The following is a 7,556-nucleotide window of genomic DNA, read 5'->3' on the forward strand; positions in this document are numbered from 1 at the left end:
AAGGAAAGAACTGACTCCTGACAATTGCTCTCTGATGTGTACTCATATGCGGTGACTGCACACACAAGTACATATACTTACATATAAACATTAACATTCTAGCTACTCATAAATTTGCAGTTCAGTTAGGTGACAATTTTTATCATCCATCTCTAGAATTTTCTCATCTTTCATAGCAGAATCTATAACCATTTAGAATAACTCCTATTTTTTCCTCCTCAAACCTGATCAATTCCAGTGTATTATGAAACATAGTGAAAAGTATAACCATCACATACATGCTAATTTTATTCTTAATTTCATTTTTCATTGATTTTTTGTGATTATCATATAATATAATTTGATGGCATTTAGATACCCTCCCCTATCTGTCCCCACCCAACTTAATGCATTTTCAAAAGTATATTAGAAATGAATGCCATATATCCTGATATTGCAGTGCCTTCTCAGGGCACAGTTCATGTCCCTGTTCCTCAGCTTGTAGATGATGGGATTCAGCATAGGGGTGACAACTGTGTATATCATTGAGGACACAGCATTGTTTCTAGATGAATCTGATATAGTGGTTCCAACATATACTCCAATCCCCGCTCCCTCAAATAAGCAAACCACTGACAGATGAGACCCACAGGTGGAGAAGGCTTTATACCTCCCACCCAAGGATGGCACGCTCAGAATGGATAAAACAATTTTATGGTAAGAGAAAAGAATCCCTGAGATGAGAAACATACTATATATTATACCAACCAAATATGAACTATGTTATTTGTGAAGTTGTCAGAACAGGAAAGATTAAAGACCTTAGAAGGGTCACAGAAGAAATTATCAATTTCCACATCCTTGAAATTCCTCATCTGTAATGCAATCAGAAGATGTAACTGTGTTTCCACAAAGCTAAAGAGAAAAGACATAAGAACTCAAATGACACAGAAGTGAGTACTCATGATAACTGACAAATTCAAGGGATGGCAGTTGGCCACAAATCAGTCATAGGCCATCAAACTCAGAAGCACGACATTCATACATCCAAAAATGATAAAAAGAGACATCTAGATGGGGTAACCTGTATAGGAGATGACTGTGCTGTGACTTTAGATGTTCAGAATCAATTTTGGAATGGCGGTGGAGATCAAGCCAATGTCAGCCCAGGAAAGGGTGGAGAGGATGTAGTACATGGGGGTGTGGAGGTCGGAGTCAAGGCTGACAGGCAAGATGATAAGCACTGTAATCAGGTACATGGAGTCAGTGCTGACAGTCAAGGTGACGAGGATGTTTCCAAGCACTGTAATTAGGTACAAGGACAGAAACATTGCAAATAGGATGGGCTGAAGTTCTGGGTCCTCAGAGAATCCCATGAGATCAAAATCTGAGATATGGGTTAGATTTTGTGATTTTCTATTACTAAGATTCTTTTAAAATCAGAAATATTAGAAAAATGAAAATAATAACATCATTGTTTAGTTCACTGATCAATTTTTCAATAGATAAGTACATATATACATACATATAATCAAATACAATGATGATTCATATATGTTGTTTATTTTTAATATTAGCTATCACTATATTGGCCTAGATAGAGTTGAAGTCACGGTTCAGGCAATTTTCTTGCCCCAGCTTCCTGAGTACTGCAATTACAAGGGTTTTCCAACACATCGAGAAACTACATACATGAGTCTGTGTGTGTGTGTGTGTGTGTTTTGGTGTTTGTTTTTGAGAAGTTCTTTTTTATATTTATGCTTGAAATATGTTGCTCCATGATGTTTGCTTTTGTTTTGTTTTGTTTTGTTTGAGGAAGATAAGGTCTTGGTGAACAGTTCATCTGTCCTTGCACGCATGTGTCCTAAGTTGTTTTCAAACACATAATCATCATGCATTGCTCTTACAAGTCTTCTGACTATGAACATGGGCATCATACATTTGCAACAATAAATAAAACTGAAATATATATATATAGACTTCAGATGTATACATATTTTGACAATAATTCCCATCTTGGAAAACCTGCTCTCCACCCCTTTATGAGAGACTCAACTGGACAAGATTAGAAGAGTAAGAACATGACAGGTATTAAATTCATGTGCACAGTAAAACAATTTAGTCTTTTCAGAAAAATAGGAGAATAAGAAATTCTCTGACATATTAAAAATATTATGAAATTTTTAATGAAAAAAGAAGCAGAAAATATTATATTCTAAGGTAATGGCATAAAATCTTTTGTAGCAGATGATATTTGTAAGTAAAGTTGTAAAATCAAACAAAAAATGGCTAGCTCTCATAGTTTTGGAGAGCACTATGAAGGTTAATATACCTCTCACACCTCATCAGAGAAGATTCTTTTTGCTTCAGATGGAGAATATTACAGAGTTCCACAGTTAGTCAAACACAGAGAATAAGTGTCTCTGAGATGCCCAGCTGTGACATATCTACAATGCAATTTCTACACCAAAGGCCTAGAGAACATAGAGAAACAGGAGGCAGAGAGAATATTAATGAATCTCTAAATTATCACCAGCAAAACTGCCTCATGCAACAGATGGTGATCAAGGCATAAAATCATAACTGTCCAAAATATAGAGAAACAGAGACTTAGAGAGTACAGAGTGTGTGTCCTTGGATAGCACTCCCATATTAAACTTCTGCCACACAGGGGTCAGGGAACATTTTAGAAGAGGATACAGAAAGACTGTAAGAACCAGGGGTTGTGGGCGACCAGAAGGAAACATTTTCCAGGCTTCTGGGAACTTGCTCAAATGAACTTACAGCAATGGTGACAGTATGCACAAGACCCATGTAGACTCAAACCAGACAAAAATCCAGCGTAGACCTGGGGAAATGAGTAAGAACCTCCACTTATCTGAGTAATTATTGCCACTGCTGGGTAAGGGAGAGTTGGTCTTCTTCAAGGGGTGGCAGATTGATCAGGCCTCAGTGGATGAACTCACATCAAGGGACATCTGGGAACCCAAACTTGATTTGATAGGTCTCAACATATATGACAGAATGCATGAAATCCAGCAAGGGAGTGTCTATGGGAGAGTGCAGATAAGGGAGGGGTCATAAACATGATAAAAATGTATTGTATGAGGTGCAGAAGAATTCAGTTAAAAATAGAAAATAGGGGAAAATTAATGTGTAGTTAATGTGAATGACTGTCATCACCATCTATTACATGCCCTTTCAAATAAATTCAGCATAACATTTCACTTATTAGCTGGGGCTCTTGATGGTAGCCATGTTCCTGCTGGAATAGACTGCTTATAGCTAAACTGTGTGATTTCAGGTAAAGAAGAGGGAAAGGGGTGAACTTGGTAAGGTGAATATGTGCATGACAAGGTATTGAAATAATTTGTACAAACAATGAGAAGGGAAAATGATTTTGAAATAAGAAATCAAATGAAGATAATTTAAAATCATAAAATCAATATCCACAGCACTTTGGTTCAGAAAGGATTTAGTGTCTGATAAAAAATGCTTGTAGTTCCAATTAAATAATTTTCCTTTTTTATTGTCTATTCATATCTGGAGTGTTCACAATAAAAAATTCATAAATGGACTGTAGAGATGGCTCAGCTCTTAAGAACACTGGTTGATCTTGCAGAAGACCCAGGTACGAGTCCCAGCACCCACATGGCGGCTAACAGCTGTCCGTAACTCCAGTTCCAGGGGATCTGATGATCTCTTCTGTCCTCCTCGGTCATTGCACGACACGAGTGCACTCACCTACCTGCAGGCAATAAAATGCATATACATAAAATAAAAATAATAAATAATATTTAAAAAGAATTCATAAATATTTGATGAGGTATACATGCATAACTTGATTTAAGTATTGTATTAGGAAAACATGTTGTTACCCTGCAAAACTTGTTACAAAGCATCATGTTATCATATGGTTATATATCATTTTTATGTTTTATGTATCATTTAAAAATAAACTGAACTCAAGGAAAATTAAATATATATAAAGTTAAAAATGCAAACTGTAGGGCAGTGATTATACTTCAAATAAAAGAATTTTAACTAGGGGCTAACTGCAGAGGTGTTTCAGTGGGTAAGAGCACTGGCTGCTCTTATAGAGGACCCAGATTTGAGTCCCAGCACCCACATGGTGACTAATAACCATCTTTAACTCCAGTTCCAGAGGAATCTGATGCTTCCTTCTGACCTTCTTGGGCATTGCATGACAGGGGTGCACTTACATACATTCAAGAAATACACTCATACACATAAAATTAAAATGGTAAATAAAATATTTTAAAAAGAATTTCAACTAAAAATTTATAACTATGGGTGCTACTACTAAATTTTCACTAATTTTATTTTATATATAGGTTTATACATGTTTGCTTATATGAGTGTGTTCATGTGTGTGCAGATGCACTTGTATGTGTGTGTGCAGATGGAGGCCCAGCCAGAACCTGACCTGCAATATCCAGGTACTGTTTGTCACCTGAGCTCTCTTGGGGTCTCTTGCGCTATCAAGAAAACCATATAACATATCTGTATGTGCATTTATCATTATCATGGGTGGGGGAGTAACAGAGGAATGAGTACCCAGTGCCTAGCCCCAAACCTCAGGTGGTGCAGCTCAGAGCCCATCCTATCAGACCACGCCATGCCCATAGTCACCAGCTAGCATTAGCTCATGCCTCAGGGGCCAGTGATCTCGCCCCAGGTCTATAAGTGTTGGACCATTCTGTCCTTGAGCTACTGTGCACGGCTGCGCATTCCCCATGCCATGGCTTGCGTCTTCTCTTCCAAGATGGCTCCCAGCAGCCCCCCAGTAGTCCACACTCCACGGCAAGCCCCACCCCTTGGAAGAACTAGCCAACTGGGAGACACTCCACCCCATTCTTCCGCATTTACAATCTTCCCGTCCATCTTCTGCTAAGGTCCCTGAGCATTGGAGGGGGTGACAGTTGTAGGGCGATCTCTCTTGTATCATGGCAAGGTAGTGGCTTCTTGGGCCTCCCCATTAGTCATCATTAGGCCATGGCCACTGATCTATCTCAGTGGTGTTTCTTCTACTATAAAGACAAATGGAAGGAAGTAGACACATTTAAAAAAAATGAATGTAAACACAAATGCCTAGAAGATTCCCCAGTAAGTGTACTATATTCATTAAACAGTATACTTGTGATGACTTCTCCACTAGGGCCTGTAGCCTTTCTCGAAACAGGGTGTTGGTCTGGTCTACAGCACCAGATGTGTGTTCCACACTAGGAGCAGGCCTTATCCAGTCAGAAATTTGTCAGTTGTACATATGCTGGTTGAGCCATTATTGCACTTGCAGGTATTGCTTGGCATGTCCATAGTGTGCAGTATGTGGGGTCCATCATTGGGTAGAATTATAGGGTATCCTTTCTTTCCCAACCATGTGCATCCATTCAGTGGCACAGAGTTTTTTGGCTTAGTCTCAGTTCCATCTCTTCTTTTCCTGTGCTCACAACATGCAGTCTTCAGCAACATGGCTTTACCGACATTTCTAGTGTACAACTGACATTAATTGCAATAGACTTGGTGAATTGGAGGATCTCTAGCATCTGTCTTTGACCAACAGCTCTTGTGGGGGCAACCCATCTCTGGTACTGTAGATTTTCTTAACAGTTGTATAGTTTGGGAGACTCTGTCTTTATCTTACCCAACCATATAACTCCCAAGAATTTTACAGCTATAGCTGGCCTTTGCATCTTTAGGTATCTTTCAAATGGGTTTCACATATGTAACCACTCAAAGGAAGGTTAACCTATATTAAATTAATCATAGACAAGGTCTCACAAAGCATGGAAAGGATTTGTTCATTCGTATTAACTGTTTTCTCCATAGATCCTTGTTAGGTACCATAGCATGTGTACAAGGCACTAATTTGGTTAGCTCTTTACCATTTTTAGTTATCGCTTTGGAGTCATTTCACACTTGGGGGATTTTACATGGGGTCTCTTTGTATTCCTTTATTCTTGATACACTTACAGGTTTTGGCTCCAGTTTCCTGACCCTGCACCTGGCTAAGGAGGCAGAGGGCTTCTCCTGTCCCTGCTGCACTTGTTGGTTCCCTGAGTCAGAGAGTCCCTGGGTCTGCCTCCTGAGTGTAGCCATATATGTCATCTTCCCATTGACCACACCAGGTTGCTGGGGGAGAACTTGGTGGGAAAACCTGCTTCCACCCCTAGTATAGGCTTTATCAGAAGAGAAATGCATCTTATTTAATCCTTGGGGATTCTTAACCACCCCTTGTAAAGTTTTTATTATTGGAATGTCTTTTGTAAATTGTTTTTCTGGTTTTAAAGCCTTCCAGAAATCCCTTAGTACTGAATTTGGTTTTCTGTCAATTTTTTCTCTGGTAATTTGGGCTTGACATAAGTCTTGCCACATTTGTCTTCGAGTAATCCAAGCAGACAATTTCTTCAGTCTGGTCTTTTTTTATATCTCTTATAGGCTGTTCTTTTATTTTATAGACACGTTTTACATACTGTTCAGAATCATTTAGATTTGCCAAAGCCTCTCTTACTTTACAAAGATTCTGTCCCTTCAAAGGGCTTAGTAAAACCACAATTCCCCATACCATTCTTGAAGTCTCAGTTGAATTAATTTTTCCTTCATATCTCTGGTAAACACAGTCTTATCTGGCCCAGTGAACTGGACATCATATATTTCTTTTCTCATACATAGTTCTCTCAGTAATGCCTGTCCCTCCTTCATAGTCCTCCAGCCCCTGCTAATCATGTTAGTCTCCTTTGGTGACACCCATGTATCTTTAATGCATCTGGCTTGGGTTTGCACAGGTTTAATGCACAGTCACAAGTGCAGTGGGTTCATATGTATCACAGCCTTATTGTGTCCAGACAACACAGTTTCTTTGTATTTGCCCCCAACTTTTGGCTTTTAAAATCTTTCTGCCCCCTCATCCACAATAATCCCTGAGCCTTGGGAGGAGAGAGTGTGCCATAGGTGTCCTGTTTATGGATGAATACTCTTCCGTCTCTTATTCTCTGACTGTCCCACCAGTTGTGGATCTCTGTATTAATTACCACTACTACAAGAAGAAGTTTCTCTGGTGAGTATGGAGAAATGCAGTAATCTATCGATATAACAATAAGTCATTATTAGTCAATGTAACATTATATTTAGCAGGTTAATAGTAATAGGATGTCCCCTATGGCCTGAGACTATTACAACAGTTGCCATAATTTTCCAGGACAGTTGTTATTGTACTTCACAGGGAAAATACTTGGATAATTTTGATAATGTCTTTTCTCTTCCAGTAGCAAGCATAGCAACTTCAATCAGTATGAGAGATTGCTAGTAGTGGTAAAGCTTTAAAGTCATCATCAGCTTGATTTATTATTGTTTGTTCTACAACTCACTTATGTAGTGTCTTCAGGAGTAGATTCTCACTGTCAAGTTCTGATGGGTAATTAAGAGCAATGGCAATGGCCAGTATTGTTTGAAGGTCTATTTGAACCTCTGGTCAACAACTCTAAATGAGTGACTGTAGTTTTGGTATTGGATTCTTTTTATTTGACAGCCTGTAATGTCTTGGAGGGCCATTGAAC

The 7,556-nt window shown here is 38.8% G+C and overlaps 1 pseudogene; it reads right to left on the minus strand.

Annotated features, from left to right (window-relative positions):
- Nucleotides 1–405: 405 nt before the first annotated feature.
- On the minus strand, nt 406–1,355 carry LOC103742508 (annotated as a pseudogene).
- Between the last annotated feature and the right edge of the window lie 6,201 nt (nt 1,356–7,556).

This window comes from Nannospalax galili, unplaced genomic scaffold (genome assembly GCF_000622305.1).
Source record: "Nannospalax galili isolate Female #2095 unplaced genomic scaffold, S.galili_v1.0 scaffold2170, whole genome shotgun sequence".
Lineage (NCBI taxonomy): Eukaryota > Metazoa > Chordata > Mammalia > Rodentia > Spalacidae > Nannospalax > Nannospalax galili.